At 40.0% G+C, this 17,257-nt stretch overlaps 1 protein-coding gene across 1 annotated transcript in view; it reads left to right on the top strand.

The window, feature by feature from the left end:
* The window catches only part of MME (membrane metalloendopeptidase), a 134,536-nt gene that overhangs the window by 14,085 nt on the left and 103,194 nt on the right, over nucleotides 1-17,257 (top strand). The window lies entirely within an intron of this gene.

Genomic DNA, 17,257 nt, shown 5'->3' with positions numbered 1-17,257 from the left:
CACAGTGACTGCAACAATGGGCTCAAGCATAGCAACCATCGTGAGGCTTGAACTATAACATAGTTCATAAAGATACTACTCACCTACTTTGGTGAGTAGTGTCTGGGGTCCTAAATCTTGCAAGTGGCCGTCTAAGATACACCTATTGGTCCCATCCCATCCGGAGCAAAGGAGAATGAAAAAAGAAAAAAAATCCCACTGCCATCAAGTCGATTCCGACTCATAGCGACCCTATAGGACAGAGTAGAACTGCCCCATAGAGTTTCCAAGGAGCACCTGGCAGATTCGAACTGCCAACCTTTTGGCTAGCAGCTGTAGCACTTAACCACTACGCCACCAGGGTTTCCAAAAAAAAAAAAAAAGTAAATACTAAGAAAAAATGTAAATAAAAAATCTTAGCTGGACGCTCTTGTCTGCTGAACTCTGAATCAGAGGTCTGCTTTTTCTTTGTTGAGAAAAATGGTGAGCAATTGTTAGATGCTAAACATACATGATTTCCAAATTGAGCCTTTTTCTTTGACATAATTAGGTGAATCTAAAGAGAAGTCAAAATAGATTACCATTCTCACAGTTAGGTTTATCATTATTTAATACCTTTGTGTACCCCCTAAAACTTTCTCATTGCCCACGGGTAGAGCCTGTAACATGCTTTAGAATTCACTGGTTTAGAGATTATATAGAGGGCATCAGCAAGATAAGACAACGTGTGAGTTGGACCCTGTCATGGATTGAATTGTGTCCCCCCAAAATATGTGTCAACTTGATTAGGCCATGATTCCCAGTATTGTGTGGTTGTCCTTCATGTTCTGAATGATATAACTTTCCTATATGTTGTAAATGCTCATCTCTGCCTGCGGTTAATAAGGCAAGATTGGATTATGTTGAAGAGGATTAGGGTGGGATGTAACATCCTAGCTCAGGTCACTTCCCTAATCCAATGTAAAGGGAGTTTCCCCGGGGTGTGGCCTGCACCACCTTTTATCTTATAAGAGATAAAAGGAAAGGGAAGCTAGCAGAGAGTGGGGACCTCATACCACCAGGAAAGCAGCGCCCGGAGCAGAGCACGTTCTTTGGACCTGGGGTCCCTGAGCCCGAAAATCTCCTCAACCAGGAAAAGATTGATGGCAAGGACTTTCCTTTAGAGCCAACAGAGAGAGAAAGCTTTCCCTTGAATTTGGAGCTGATGCCTTGAATTTGGACTTGTAGCCTACTAGACTGTGAGGGAATAAATTTCTCTTTATTAAAGCCATCCACTTGTGGTATTTCTGTTATAACAGCACTAAATCTTTTGTGGACACAGACCTGTAGAATGTATCTTTTGGATGTAGGCCCTTTTTTTTCTTAGGCCATGTTGAAGAAAGCCAAGCTTTTCCTTGTGCATATAATAACTCTCCTAGAGACTCCATTTTTCACTAGTATTCTAACAATTGTTGCAGAGAAAACACAGACCAAAACAAAATCTTCTCTCATTCAAAGACAAAGCAAAGGGGTTTTTATAATTTTTAAAGACATAAAAATATTAAAGAAAAATTTTTACAATTTCTTTGCTTCTTAAAATTCTTTTTCAACAGAAATTTCACCATCAAGATATACAGATGGTAAACAAGCACGTGAAGTGTGCAACAGTACTAGTCAGTAGTCAGTAGAGAAACACAAATCAAAACCATGAGGAGTCATCACCATCACTACTCTCTTATTACAATGGCTAAAATGGAAAAAAAAAATTGACTATACCAAGTGTTGACAAGGACATGGAGTAAATGGAATTCTCACATACTATTGGTAAGAACGTAAAATGATACAACCACTTTGTAAGAGTTTGGGAGTTTGTTAAAAAGCTAAACTTACCCTGCCATATGACCCAGGCATTCTACTCCTAAGTATTTACCCAGATATCTTAGTTACCTAGTGCTGCTATTACAGAAATACCACAAGTGGATGGCTTTAACAAATAGAAATTTATCCTGTCACAGTCTAGAAGGCTAGAAGTCTGAATTCAGGGCATCAGCTCCTGAGAAAGTCTTTCTCTCTGTGTTGGTTCTGGGGGAAGGTCCTTGACATCAATCTTCATCTCATCTAGGAGCTTCTCAGCGCAGGGACATCAGGTCTAAAGGATGCACTCCACTTCCACTCCTGGCACTTCTTTCTTGGTGGTAGGAGGTCCCTCTGTCTCTCGCTTCTCTTTTATATCTGAAAAGAGATTGACTCAAGATACAAACTAATCTTCCAGGAAGTGCCTTGGAAGACATTACTGATGATCTACTTCAAAAAAATCAGCCATTGAAAATCCCATGGAGCACAGTTCTGCTCTGACACACATGGGATCGCCATGGGTTAGAATCTACTCAATGGCAACTGATTAGGGAGGTATTGAAAGTGTTTGAACACGTTAGTGTTAGAAATAATCTGAGTTTCTGTTTAAGACAATCAACAAAGAAATAATACGAAAAATGAACTGGGATAAGGAAAAGGTGAAATTGTGATTGGTAAGGAGAATGAGTTAAAATATTAGTGTAATAATCCAGGGTAAGTAAGAGTGTGCATGCTGGTTTTGGAAATGGAAGGTAGGGGAAGTCTACAAGAGACCCTGTGGAGATAAAGATTTTAAGGATTAGAAACATATTGCACGGGTAAGTAATAAAGAAGTTGTCAAAGACCACGTGGGTGTATCAAGCCTGGACGAATGAGGACAATGTGGATTCTATAAAATGTATGGGTTCCCAGGAGTATGGGCCTGGGAAGTGTCCAGCAGATGGAAGAAATGGTGGGTCTGCAACTCAACAAAGACATTGGGTTCAGCGGATGTAGGCTTGGGTTGTCTGCCAAGATATCATAGCTGAAATAATGAGGGTGAAGAGCAATCCAGGAAGAAAGAGGAGAAAGACACATGAAAGAAGACTTCAGGGACACTTCATTGCGTAGGCAATTGGGGGAAAAAAGAAGAAGGAACAGCCCTTGATAGTACAGTGTTGTAGAAGCTAAAAGAGAGTTCGAGAAAGAGATAAATTAAAGATTAAGAAAGATTATGGGGCTAGAAATATTACAGGAAGTTAAAGAAAGTTTTCAGTAATAGAGGTGATAAGACTGGTCAGAAAGGGAGGGGCAACTCAGAGTGAGGAGAGCTTTGCTGAGGCCTAAGATAAGGCTGAGCCCTCAAGGGACTGATGTGGAGTGAAGATGAGCAACCTGTAAGCAAAGGCATACTAGCTTGACCCTCTTTCTTTGAGATGCCTTAGAATAATATCCAACATTTTCTGCTAGAATGTGGAATTATACCTAAATTTATTGGTGAAATAGAGGAGGATTGGAACTGGTGAACTTTTGGTTAGCAGCTCAGCTCTTAACCACTGTGCCACCTGGGCTCCCAGTGGCTGCAACAGTGGGCTCAAGAATAACAACTATTGTGAGTGTGCCACAGGACGGGGCTGTGTTTCATTCTGTGGTATACAGGGTTGCTGTGAGTTGGAACGAACTCGACGGCACCTAACAACGACAACAACATAGAGGAGAGAAATTGTACTTCATGGGGAAACCTTTTTTTTTTTTTTTTTTACTTTTATTAACACTTACTTCAAAGAGTTGCTGGAGAAATTGATATAACCCTGAATTCCTTAGCAGAAAGAAACTCAATGAGTAAAAGAGTGATGCTGTCAGATCCAGGAGCTGGCTCCCTTCCTTCAGCCATTTTAATGTCTTGGTACTGCTCAGTTGAACAAGAATGAGGCTACCCTATCCCTTTGTGATGTCAGTCAACCCCAGCAGGAACGCCTTGAGATCTGCCTGCCCACCAAGCTCCAAAAGCAGCAGGAAGTGAGCATGAGCAGAGGGAACAGGAAGAGGCTGTTTTCCCTTGGGAAGGTAACTGCCATTGGTACAAATAACCATCAAATATCATAGATCCATGAGGGAAACAGACACCAGTCGTTTGATAGAGGCAAAACCATATTATTTAATATTTTTCAAACTGTCTTTCGATTATACACAATTTTGCACTAGTTAGCAGTTCCCGTTGAGTCAACCGTGACCCATGGCAACGCCTTGTGTGTCAGAGGAGAACTGTGCTCCATAGAGTTTCCATTGGCTAATTTTTCCAAAGTAGATCACCAGGTCCTTCTTCTGAGGTGCCTCTGGGTGAACTCGAACCTCCAACCTTTCAGTTAGCATCCCAGCTCCTTAACTGTCAGCACCATGTAGGGAATCCTTTGCACCAGAAAACGATGAGTTCTATTAGTACTTTCATTTCTTTGTACTGGCCTAGTTTCAAAAGTTACAGGGTATTAATGTGGATGGAACAAACTTTTGTAAACTAGCATTCCCTAATCAACATACTTAAAAAGGCTTTTTACATTAAAAAGTACCTTGTAACAATGAGCAGTTGGTTTTCTTTAGTATTTGGCGTTCAGATGTTTTACACATTATAATAAAAATAAACATTTAAAGCCACTATATTCAGTGGCACGGTGGTTAAAGTGCTCTGCTGCGAACCAAAATGTCAGTGGTTCGAACCCACCAGCCACTCAGCAGGAGAAAGATGTGGCAGTCTGCTTCCCTAAAGATTAAACCTCGGAAACCCTGTGGGGAAGCTCTGCTCTGTCCTGTAGGGTTGCTATAAGTCAGAATCAGCTCATCCATGATGGGTCTGGTTTTTCGGTTTTGGTTATATCCATACACCTGTATGTACTGATCAGAATGAATTTTAAAGATTGTTCTTTTCCCTGGCATTTAAAGAATGTAGGTAAGTGCAATAATCTGAATTGGTAAGAATGCTTGATGCAGGAACGACTGTCAATGGAAAAGATTGAGAATGACGGCTTTGCATAAAAGGGTCATCTCTGCAAATGGCTTGGTCTGCTATAACAGATAAATGTAAGAGTCTAAAATCGAGATATTTCTATTTCACTTGGCACTTTTCCTGGAAACGTTATGGATCTAGGAGAAGCTGGGAATCGATTACGTTTAGAATATAATTATTTCAACGTAAAGTGCAAATCTTCCCACTCAGGGGTTGCTTAGAAGTTACGTTTCTCCTTTCTCTTGCTTGTCCTAGTTTTGACTATTTGTAATTGGCACCTCAGCCCAAGGCCAGAGTCAGCAAGACCCAGAGATTTAAAGATAGACTGCGCCAAAGCTGAGCTGTTGTCCTCTTCAGAAAAATCCGGGGTGTGTGGGTTCTTCCGCAGCTGCTGTTGTGTGGTACTCAACTTTCGGCTCCTACCCCAGCGTCTGGCTGCAGTTGTCCACGGGAAGTGCATCAGAGAGGCCTAATATGAGCAGATCGCATGTGGCAATGAGTATCCTCAATGTGGCCGCCATTAGCAGCCCTCCTTCTAGGGAAGAATTGTTTCCAGGCTTGTGACTGCCGAGCGACCCCACAGATTGTGCTGTAAAACCATGCTTTGTTTCCTTTTCCTCCATACGTTGTCAATAATGGAATTTCAGAGGGTTGCTGGGAGGAACTCACGATCATCTTGGGACTGTGGAGGGATGATGACATCTCTGTGACTGAGCTTAGTCACGTCCGCATGAGGGGAAGGTGCAGCCTGTTCCTGGAGGGACTTTTCTACCCGCAATATCAGAGCCCATGGAACAGTTTAGTCAGAAAATAGGCTCAATCCTGTGTTTTGAAGTTGAATTTTCAGTCAGTCAGCTAGTCAGAGTCAGTCAAAGGAGAGCTTGGTGAGTGACTATTGTCAAAAAAAAGTCTTTCGGTGATTGTTGGATCTTTTTTTTCTTAACTGAGACTGGAGACCTGACATTGCAGTATTTTTTAACCTAATTTGTCCCATTATCACAGTTAATCATTGCATTTGGCATTTAACAAATATTTAGGTGTTTGCTGGATTGTCAGAGGCTACAGATACCCCATTGTTGTTTTATAATGTGACAGAAATCCTACAGATTCCTTGATTATATAATTAGCATCCCTTTTTTAAAGCTCAAGATTATGTCCCTGAGATTCACCCATATTGATTTGTTTAGCTGCAGTTGTTCATTTTGCATTCTGGGTTGTATGTTAGTCTTTCAGTCTACGAAAGTGCTACCATGTTTTACTCATTTTCCCACCGGTGAACTTTTGTGTCAGTTGTTTTTTTTTTTTTTTTTGCTATTAGAGAAAATGCTGTGATGAAGTCTTGCATAATATACGGCCAGGTGCACATGTGCAGGTGCTTTTTATAGAGTATGTACCTAAAGATAGAATTGCTGGGTTATAAGTCCTGTATCTTTTCTTCCGTGAGGTGCTGGGTGGGTTTGAACGGCTTTTAGCTTAGTAGTTGTGCAAAAGCCGTTTGCACTCACCAGGATACTTTCTGACTTTTCTAGATAATGCAAGTGTTTTCCAAAATGGTTTGCTAAGGTATGGTTTTTTGTTTTGTTTTTGAAAAATTAAGATCGTGACTAATACAAATATGAAGTGAATATTTGTCAAATGTCTTATTTGGTTTATTTATTAATGAGGGAATAAGGGACATGATAAGACTGGTTCAAAGATTTTGAAGAACAGGGAGATACATAGCAACTGGGAATGCTGAAATGAATTTGATAGATGCAAAGCTTGTTAATACCTTATTGGCCAATAAAATATAATGTGTGGGGTTAACTTTTCAATGGAAACCAATAGTATCTCTAGGAAAAGTTAATTTTCCTTTCTTTACACAAGAACCATTTGTATTCCTATCAGTTTCTGCAAGAGCTACCTTTTCAGAGTTGTAAAGGAACCTGGTCCGTGGAAACTCCATGACGGGTGTACACCCCAACAGAATCAGGCAATCTCTGAAGAACCTGCTAGCCAAAGATCAGCAAACTACTGCCTGCCGGCTAAATCTAGTAGGGGCCAGTGGCCTGCTTTTATGAAGCCCACAAACTAAGAATGTGTTTTACAGTTTTATTAAAGGGTTGTAAAAAGAAAAAAAAAGTAATAATAAAATGCAAACAGGCTATCTGTGGCCCCCAAAGGCTAAAACCTTTACCACCTGGTCTTTTACAGAACAAGTTTTCCTACGTGTGTACTAGCCCATGCCCAGAAACTCTGCTGAAAAGACAACCCATCAGCTCTTTTGCCCTTTGTAAGTCTTGAACGATTGTTGGTCTCCCGACAGATTGTACAAATTAATACTCTTTTCAGTGCCGTATGTAAAATCGTGTGAGTAAAACTTGGCTTCACGTTGGAGCTCTAATTGGCACTTACCTATTAACGAGACTGTGCATTTTATATGTTGTGGTCATTTCTATTTCTTCCTTGTTTTTTGTTTTTTTTTTTTTAATGCCTGTTCTTGTTTTTTTCTTTTTTTTTTAAATCCATTTGGGACACTGTTTGTTTTTTATTGATTTATAGTTTTTTATATACCCTGGAGGAGTCCCTGGGTGGTATAAATGGTTACGCACATGGCTGCTAACCAAAAGGTTGGCAGTTTGAACCTACCCAGAGGCACCTCAGAAGAAGGGCCTGGCAATCTGCAGGTGAAAGCTCACACTCACGAAAACCCTATGGCATCCAGTTGTCCTCTGCAGCCCATGGCATTGCCGTGAGTCAGAATCGACTCAAGATCAACTGGCATATATTCTGGATACCTATAATTTTTCACTTTCATATGTTGTTGATATTGTCACCTAGTATGCAGCTTGTCTTTTTTACTTTCTTAATATTGCCCATAACATTATCTTTTTTCATTTCTGCTTTATCTGTAATTTTCTTCTTTTATTCATTCTTTACAGCCTTTGACTGCATTCATTCCCCCGTTTATTTATTCATTTATGCTGTTGTTGTTGAGAATATACACAGCAGAACATACACCAATTCAGCCGTTTCTACATGTACAATTCAATGACATCAATGACATCTCCACCTTCCATTTCCGAGTTATTCCTCCCCCATCAACATAAACTCACTGCCCCCTAAGGTTCCTATCTAGTATTTCTAGTTGCTGTTGTCAGTCTGATACCATATGAAAAAAGAGCATAATGCTCAAGGCAAACATGCTAAACTACTGTTTGGTTTTAAGACCCGGGGATATTTTTGGTTTAAGATTTAAAGCTTATCTCAGGACAGTAGTTTCAGGAGTTCAACCAGCCTCCATGGCTCCAGAAAGTCCATGAAAATTTGAAATCCTGTTCTGTATTTTTTTCCCTTTCGATCAGGATCCTTCAATGGAATCTTTGAACAAAATGTTCAGTAATGGTAGCCAAGCAGCACCCAGGTGATAAAAGGTAGGGCTGCACAGCCTATTATTGTAACTTCTGTCAATAAATTGTACACCTGCAAAAAGCTGAATTGTCAAAAGGTGCATGATAGATATATTTACTACCATGACCAAATAGACAAATAAATGTAAATAGCTGCTGGGGCTGCTTATGTACAATCAAATACCTCATGGGATTTGGTTCCTTGGTTTGGAGGTTTAGGGTCATCATTTCAATGAACACCCCAGTTAATTGGCCTAGTAGCATAATCAGTGCTTCTGTTCTACCTCTTAATTTGCTGTACAGTGCCTGAGGTCTCAAAAGCTTGCAAGCAGTCATCCAAGGCACAACAATTGGCCTCTTTTCACCTGGAGCCAGAGAGGAAAGAAGAGGCAGGAACAGGAGGAAAAATGGATGTGTAGCCAATTGCCTCCATGAACAACTGCCTCGTTTGCCATGAGATCTCCTCCCTCCCTTCAATAAGTCTTACCAAACTTATTTGTCTTCTCAAAGAACCAGCTTTGAATTTGTTGATGTCTATACTTTTCATGAATTTATTATCTTAGAATAATTATTTCCTTCCTTCTACTTTCTTAGTATTTATTTTGTTGTCGGTTTTTCTAACTTCTTTAGTTGGTTGCTCAGTTCGTTAAATTTCAGCTTTTTTCCTCTAAAGTAAAAGCATTTAACGCTATAAATTTCTCTCTAAATACTCCAATTGATATACACTGATGTGCAATATTTTCATTGTCATTCAGTTGTAAGTTTTTCCTAACTTCCATTATGATTTAAAATTTGATTTGAGTTATTTAAAAATGCTTATGCATCATTTGGCAATTTCTAAACATATATGTGATTTTAATTTATCTTTCCATTACGCACATGTAATTTAGCTGTGTCAAGGTCCAAGACTGTGCTGTTGTTATTGTGTGCCTTTGAGCCACAGCAACTCTATAATGAAAAATCTTTGAAATTCAGCGAGCTCGTTTATTGGTTTGATATATAATCAATGTGTATAAATGCTCCATGGATGCTTGAAAAAAATACATATTCTCCAATTCTTGGAAGAAATGTTCTCCGTATTTTCATTAGACAAGCTTGTAATGTAGGTACTCAGAATTTCTATATCCTTACTGATTTGGACACTTGATTTATCGAAGAACAAGAAAGCTATATGAAGGTCACCCATTATTATCGGGAACCTTCAATTTCCCTTAGTAGTTCTTTTGTCATTTTTGCTGTACCTATTTTTATTTATACCCTGTACATACTCAAGTTTAGAATTATACTTATCTTGTGGAACTGATTACTCTATTTTTTATAATATTTTAATCTATTTTGTTTGGTTATAATATTGCCACACCAACTGTTTTGTTTAATATTTGTTTGATATATCTTTTTCTTTCAACCATTCTTTGGCCGTATGTTTGAGGTGTGTCTCTTTAAAACAGAAGACAGTTGTATGTTGTTCATTTTATTCAAATAATTGTCTTCTAATTGCAGAGTTTGGTTTAGTTACATTTATTGTGATTAGTATATTTGGATTTATTTCTACTATTATATTTTGTAGGAGCCCTGGTAGTGCAGTGGTTAAGTGCTCAGCTGCTAACAAAAAGGTTGGTGGTTTGAACCCACCAGCCACTCCACAGGAGAAAGATGTGGCAGTCTCCTTCTGTAAGATTACAGCCTTGACAACCCTATGGGGGCAGTTCTACTCTGTCTTACAGTGTTGCTATGAGTCAGGATAGACTCGATGGCAATGGGTTTTATTTTTTGGCATCATATTTTGTACCTTCTATGTGTCCTTTTCTAAGATTTAATTTTTTTCTCTTTCCTTATCTTCTTTCAGATTCACTTTTATTTCATTCCAGTTTAGTCCTCTCTATGATTTGATCTTACACAGTCTTTTCAACTCTGTTAGTGATTACTCTAGTAATTTTTACATGTATGTTTAACTTAATAATGCCTAAAATTAATTAATATCACTATCCTCCTTTCCAAGAACATAAAAACTTTAGAGTGCTTTGACTCTAATCAACAGGCTTCCAACTTAAACACCACCATTGCCCCATATTTAAGTTGACCCCCATAAGTTATTATTATTATTTTTAGTCAATGTTGGCTTAGATTTACCTCTGCAGTTGTTATATCTTTATTCACCATTCCTTCTTCCATATTAGATCTTCTTATGCAGTACCTTTTAAAAGAGAGGAACAGGAATTGTCAGATTCCTCTGAGTGTATAGAAACATTCACAAAGGTCACTGACCAAAGAGAAATTTCTCTAAGAAGAGATGAATACAAATAATAATTTGGAGATAGGTAATCATAAAATTGCAAACCCCCTCGGGATAACTGTGATAACCACCTTGAAGCCATTTAGAGTTTATCTTGTATTTAACATTGGCCAATTTCAAATCAATGGAGGGGAGATTTCCTGATGTCAGCTGATCTCAAAGGAGGGGCATGATTTTACTTATTCTTCTTTTTATTGTTCTTTATATGAAGGTTTACAGAACAAACTAGTTTCTCATCAAACAGTTAGTACGCACATTGTTCTATGACATTGGTTAACAATCCCATGAATTGTCAACGCTCCCCCTTCTCAACTCTGGTTTCCCTATTATCAGCTTTCCTGTTCCCTCCTACCTTCCAATCCCTGCCCCAGGGCCGGTGCGCTCCTTTAATCTTGTTTTGTTCTGTGGGCCTGTTCAATCTTTGGCTGAAGGGTGAACCACAGGAATGACCTCCTCACTAAGCTGAAAAGGTGTCCAGGGGCCATACTCTCAGGGCTTTTCCAGTCTCTGCCAGGCCAGCAAATCTGGCCTTTCTTTTTGAGTTAGAATTTTATTCTACATTTTTCTCCAGCTCTGTCCCAGACCCCCTATTGTGATCCCTGTCACAGCAGGCAGTATCCAGGCACCATCTAGTTGTATTGGACTCAGTCTGGTGGAGGCCATGGTAAATGTGGTCCATTAGTCCTGTGGACTAATCTTTTGCTTGTATCTTTAGTTTTCTTCATTCTTCCTTGTTCCCAAAGGGGTGAGACAGTGGAGTATCCTAGATGGCTGCTCACAGGCTTTTAAGACCCCAGATTCTACTCACCAAAGTAGAATGTAGAATATTTTCTTTATAAACTCTGTTATGACAATTGAGCTAGATGTTCCCCTAGACCATGGTCCCCACAGCCCTCAGCCCAGCAATTCAGTCCCTCAGGGAGTTTGGATTTATCTGTGGAGCTACCACAACCCTGCCTTGTACAGGTTGTGCTGGCTTTCCCAGTGTTGTGTACTATCTTACCCTTCACCAAAGTTAACACTTATCTATTGACTTTTATATTAAGTGTTTTTCCAGTTTGTACCCCTCCCCTCCCTCATAACCATCAAAGATTGTTTCTTTTTATATGTAAACCTTTTCATGAGTTTTTACAGTCGTGGTCCCATATAGTATTTGTCCTTTTGTGATTGACTTATTTCACTCAGCATAATGCCCTCCAGATTCATCCATGCTATGAGGTGCTTCACAAAGTCATCGTTGCTCTTTTTCATTGGCTAATACTCCATTGTGTGTACCTTAGTTTCTTTATCCATTCATCCGTTGATGGGCATCTTGGTTGTTTCCATCTTTTTGCTATCGTGAACAATGCTGCAATGAACATGGGTGTGCATAGGTTTGTTCATGCGATGACTCTTATTTCTCTAGGGTACATTGCTAGGAGTGGGATTGCTAGATCATATGATATTTCTATTTCTAACTTTCTAAGGAAGTACCGTATCATTTTTCAAAATGGTTGTATCATTTTGCATTCCCACCAGCAATGCAAAAGTGTTCTGATCTCCCTGCAGCCTCTCCAACATTTGTTATTTCCTGTTTTATTGATTCGTGCCAGTAATTCTGGGGTGAGATGGTATCTCATTGTGGTTCTGATTCACACTTCTCTAATGGCTAGAGATCGTGAGCATTTCCTCATGTGTCTGTTGGCCTTTTGAATGTCTTCTTTGGTGAAGTGTCTGTTTATTTCCTTTGCCCATTTTTTAATCGGATTATTTGTCTTTCTTTTGTAGATGTGTTGGATTTTCATTTAGATTTTAGAGATTTGTCATAGCCAAAAATTTTTTCCCACTCCATAGGTTCTCTTTTTACTTTTGCCCAAGTCTTTTGATGAGCATAAGTGTTTGATTTTTAGAAGATCCCAATTATCTAGCTTATCCTCTGGAGCTTGCGTGTTGTTGGTTGTGGTTTGTATCCTGTTAGTGCCGTGTATTAGGGCCTTTAGTGTTGATCTTATTTTTTCTTCTATGAACTTCATAGTTTTTGGCTTTATATTTAGGTCTTTGATCCATTTTGAATTAGTTTCTGTATATGGTGTGAGGTATGGGTCCTTCTTCATTTTTTTGCAGATGGACATCCACTTTTGCCAGCACCATTTGTTAAAAAGACTATCTTTTCCCTATTTGATGGACTTTAGGCCCTTGTCAAAGATCAGGTGACCATAGGTGGGTGGATTTACATCTGAGTTCTCAATTCTTTTCCATTAATTAATGTATCTGTCGTTGTACCAGTACCAGGCTGTTTTGACTACTGTAGCTGTATAGTGGGTGCTGAGGTCAGGTAGTACAAATGGGAGTGGCATGATTTTAATCAATCATGTTGAGACTAGCCAATTTTTACTCTTGTTTTTTCCTCTTATTAAAAGCTTCATTGTGACTAGCCTGCATTAAGCCATTTGTTTTTGTTTTTTTTTAGAAATGTCTCCCTGTTTGTGTATAGAATAGCTGCTCAAATAAACCCTCTATACTTTAATGTATTTGTGCTTTATTTTTTTAAAACATATCATTTTGCTTCATATGCATTCTCAAGAAGTTCCTTTAGTTAGCATCCAAACCCGAAAAACCAAACCCACTGCCGTCAAGTCGATTCCGACTCGTAGCGACCCTATAGGACAGAGTAGAGCTGCCCAATAGTTTCCAAGAAGCGCCTGGCGGATTTGAACTACTGGCCTCTTGGTTAGCAGCCATAGCACTTAACCACTACACCACCAGGATTTCCTTAGCTAGCATCAGGTGGTGGTAATTCTCTCAATTGTTAGCGTAGTCTAGCTGGGACACTTCAGTATAAATTTTTAATTTGGGAATTTTCGGGCCACACAATGAATATAAATTCTAGCCTGACATCCATCTGAAGTCTGACCCGATGATGAATTCTCAGGTGTCAGCTTGTGTTTTAAATTTGCACCCTGAGTCAAGGCTGAAAAAGCGAATATGTTTTTACATGGGGTGAGCAGTGGGAGTGGGCTTTCAGTTTTGAGTTTTGGTTTTTCTAGTTTACTTTTTCACTGATGATGTCTTCAGCTTTATGTAGGAATCTTTGACCTGACTTTTTATCTTCTTCTGGCCCAGACTTTGTCGTAAGTCCTGGTACTTAAAAACAAAAAGCTTCCCACGGAGTTGATTCCTACTCATAGCAAAATTGAAGCTCTGAGCCACCAAGGGTTGGTGAGATCTCCAGCGATGGGCAGATTCCCTCAGAACAGCCGCTACACTCAGCACTTATATTCCTTTCTGGATTCTCGACTCCTTGTTTTTGGCTTCTGAGGGCCCCCTTATTTTCTTTCTGTTTCAAAGGGCATTTAAAGTGCCTTAAAAAGTGCCTTATTAAGTTTTTGTAAGTGTTACATACCAGGACAGTTTTTAAGGGTCTACTCTGCATACTGCCGAGCCAATGCACCGCACTTTTTTTCCCCCAGGGAGGAGTTATTTATTTTGGAGGGGGGATCTTGAGACATCGTATTTATCTTTGCTCTATTAAAAAAAATTTTTTTTTAATTTGGTGTGCTAGAAAATGCACAGAAGTCCAATTTGCTGTAGCCAGACAGAATCCCCCCTTCCCTTCCCTCCCTTTGTCCCCAGCCCTAACTTGGGTGCTTCCAGAGGCACAGCGGAGAGGTCACTGCTGAGAAGACGGCACATACTGGTTCAGGAAGTACCACCGGGGACTGCAGTGACCACAGAAATCATGCTTGTGGCTTGCAGTGTCCCCAGCACCAAGGTGAAGACCACAGCTGTCTTGTCCACCGAGACATGTAAATATACTTTACAAAATGACAAAGGGGAGACTCGGAACTGCACTGACTTTCCCAGCAGCTCTTGACCGTGCCGATGCACTTTTGAGCAGGAGATGTGAATAAGCAATAGCCTTAAATACCAATTGATGGCTTAGTTTGGGGATGCATTTAAAGTCATATATTTGCATGTTTGCAAGTATTTCTCTGAAGGAGCCTTGGTGGTGCAAATAGTTAAGTGCTCAGCTGCTAACCGAAAGGTTGGTGGTTTGAACTTCCACCAGCTCTTCGGGAGAAAGACTTGGTGATCTGCTTCTGTAAAGATTACAGCCAAGAAAACCCTATGGGGCAGTTCTACACTGTCACATGGGGTCATTATGAGTTGGAATCGACTGGAAGGCACCTAACAACAGCAATAACAAAGAAATAGATAAAAATACCAACAATGTAATCTGCTGGGGAATTTCGGCAATAGAACAGCATTTGTGTCTGGACAACTTCTACTGTAATTATGAAGATCTTTCTGCGGCCCTTGATTAGCCTTTAGTCAAAATGTCTTTTGCATTGAACTTGTCAAGAAAAGATCTAGATTGGCACCGTGGAAAACATGCAGTACGTTGTTGGGCAGCTCGTGGGCCAGCTTGTTTCACCGTCTCCTCCTGAGTTTCCCTGCGACGGGTCCACCACTGGAAGAAATTTATCTCCTTTTTCTTTCTTAGTTGTTGGTGAGCCTTCAGGCTTGCCACACCTCCTCCAGGGACCAAAGGAAACACGTTCGCGTGCCCTGGGTTGTAGATGCGATCTTAGATAAGGGAGCCCAGGTGTTGATTTCTGTGGGGTTCTTATCCCGCATTTTAGGGAAGTGGCACGGGCCCCCTTTGCACCCTGCACAGTGAGATGTTTTTCTTCTTTTTCTCTCTTGCTATACTTGAACTTTAGCCTGAACCAGTCTGGTCCCTGGTGTTTTGCTTCAGGATTCTTTCCTTCCTCCCTAGGGAGTAATTGCTTAGAAAACGCCCTCCTGTCAAAACCATAGTCTTCAGCATCATAAGTTGGTAGTGGAAACTCCTCTGTCATTTGGCTTAATATTTTAACCCTTGCTAATGGCTAAACGAGGAGCTCCGGTGGTGCAGTGGTTAAGCACTGGGCTGCTAACCCAAAGGCTGGGAGTACCAGCAGCATCACGGGAGAAAGATGTGGCAGTCTGCTTCTGTAAAGATGACAGCTTTAGAAACCCTATGGGCAGTTCCACTCTGTTCTTACAGAGTTGCTGTGAGTCGGAATTGACTGAATGGCAAAGGGTTTGGCTTGGTTTTAATGGCTAAGCAATTGTAGCGTGCCAGTGGGGCCCTTTGGAAGCCGATCGGGTTGACTTGCATGTCTGCTGTCTGCCTTTGTCAATGTGTGTACATTCGTTTGGGGACCAGCATACTTATCACAGGCACTTCAATCTTTTAATACTTTAATGCTTTGGAGAATTAAAGGAGCCATAGTCCACTTCCCAGGTAACTGAGTGCTAAAAATAAATCTTTGATGGTCCCACCTTTCTGGCTGGTGTGTACCACTTTTAGTAAGTCAAGCATGGGAGACAGAAGGGCTACTTTCTACCCCAATCCTGTGACTCACCAAACTGGGCGACCTTGGACAACCTCACTCAGCCTCGATTTTCTAAGTTTAGAAGTACCTGGGCCTCTTAAACAGATCCTGTCAAAGAGAAATTATCTCAAACTTGCATAACCTCCTCCTGGAAAGAGATTTCACATTCTCGATAAAATCCTTAAGATTCTGCTGCACTTTAATGGGACTAAGACTTGTTGTGGGAAACTCACCCACACTGTTGACTGTCAGCTGAATGTTGGAGTCCAAAAATAACTCAACTAGGCATTTTTTTTTTCTTTTGCTGTATAATCTATAGCCATTCTTTTTTTCGTGTAAAATATCCCTACCAAGAGAGAATCTTTGAATTGGCTTCCTGCAGGTTTTTTTTTTTTTCTCTCTCTCTTGCAGCAAGACTGAAATGAAACTATGATGTATATTCATAACTGAATAGTCTGAAAAGTTTTTAGCAAACCTTTAATTAAAAATGTAAATGAGTTATCTCGTTTTCAATTTTCAGGGCCAAGTTTAAAAGCGCAATAAACAAACCGGATCATCTTATTTTCCACTGGCTTTAAGATTTTTTTTTTTTTTTTAAGATATACCAGAGCCCTGGTGGCTCAGTGGTTAAGAGCTATGGCAGCTAACCAAAAGGCCGGCAGTTTGAATCCACCAGCTGCTCCTTGGAACCCTATGGGGCAGTTCTACTCTGTCCTATAGCGTCACTATGAGTCAGACTCGACTGAACGGCAGCGGATTTTCGGTTTGGAACTGTAACAGTATACTACCACCTTCCCAAGGAATTTTATCTTTTTTAATTTTTTGTATAAATTCGAAAACAAAGCCTGGTTTGAAAAGCTTAAATAGAAATGTTACAACCGGGCGAGTGCGCTTACTTACATTTCCTTTCGATGCTCCAACTGAGGGATATTCTGTCCAGGACACCCCCCACCAGGAAAAAAAAATTGATTCTTCATTATCATGTTAACCAGAAGAAGTGTGTTAAACCTTTTATGCACGTGGCCCTGAAGCGAGTAACTGAGACCTGGCTAAGTGACTCATTTTAATTCATTGTCAATTATTGTTAAGGCTGAAATAACATTTTGGTAATGTAGCTAAAAAGTAACAAGAATTAAGTTCTGCACTGTTGGAAGATCTACATTTCCCACGGAATGAATTTGAGTAAATCACCGATTTATACTTCAGTGAAAGAAGGATCATGGTAACTCAGGCATTTGAGTAAAAATGAACCGGGTTCAAATTCTGGCTGAGATGCTTCCCAGCTGTATTAACTGAGCCAAGCTCCCTATGCTCCTCTGTGGGGTAATTACACCCATATATTAATAAAGGTTCCTGTGAGGATTAAGTACTGTCTGCAACGTGCAAAAGAGAGAGTGAAAGCATAGAGATAAGAAGATAATAC

Source organism: Elephas maximus, chromosome 23 (genome assembly GCF_024166365.1).
Source record: "Elephas maximus indicus isolate mEleMax1 chromosome 23, mEleMax1 primary haplotype, whole genome shotgun sequence".
In the NCBI taxonomy this organism is placed as follows: Eukaryota; Metazoa; Chordata; class Mammalia; order Proboscidea; family Elephantidae; genus Elephas; species Elephas maximus.
This window is presented reverse-complemented; position numbering and strand designations above follow the sequence as displayed.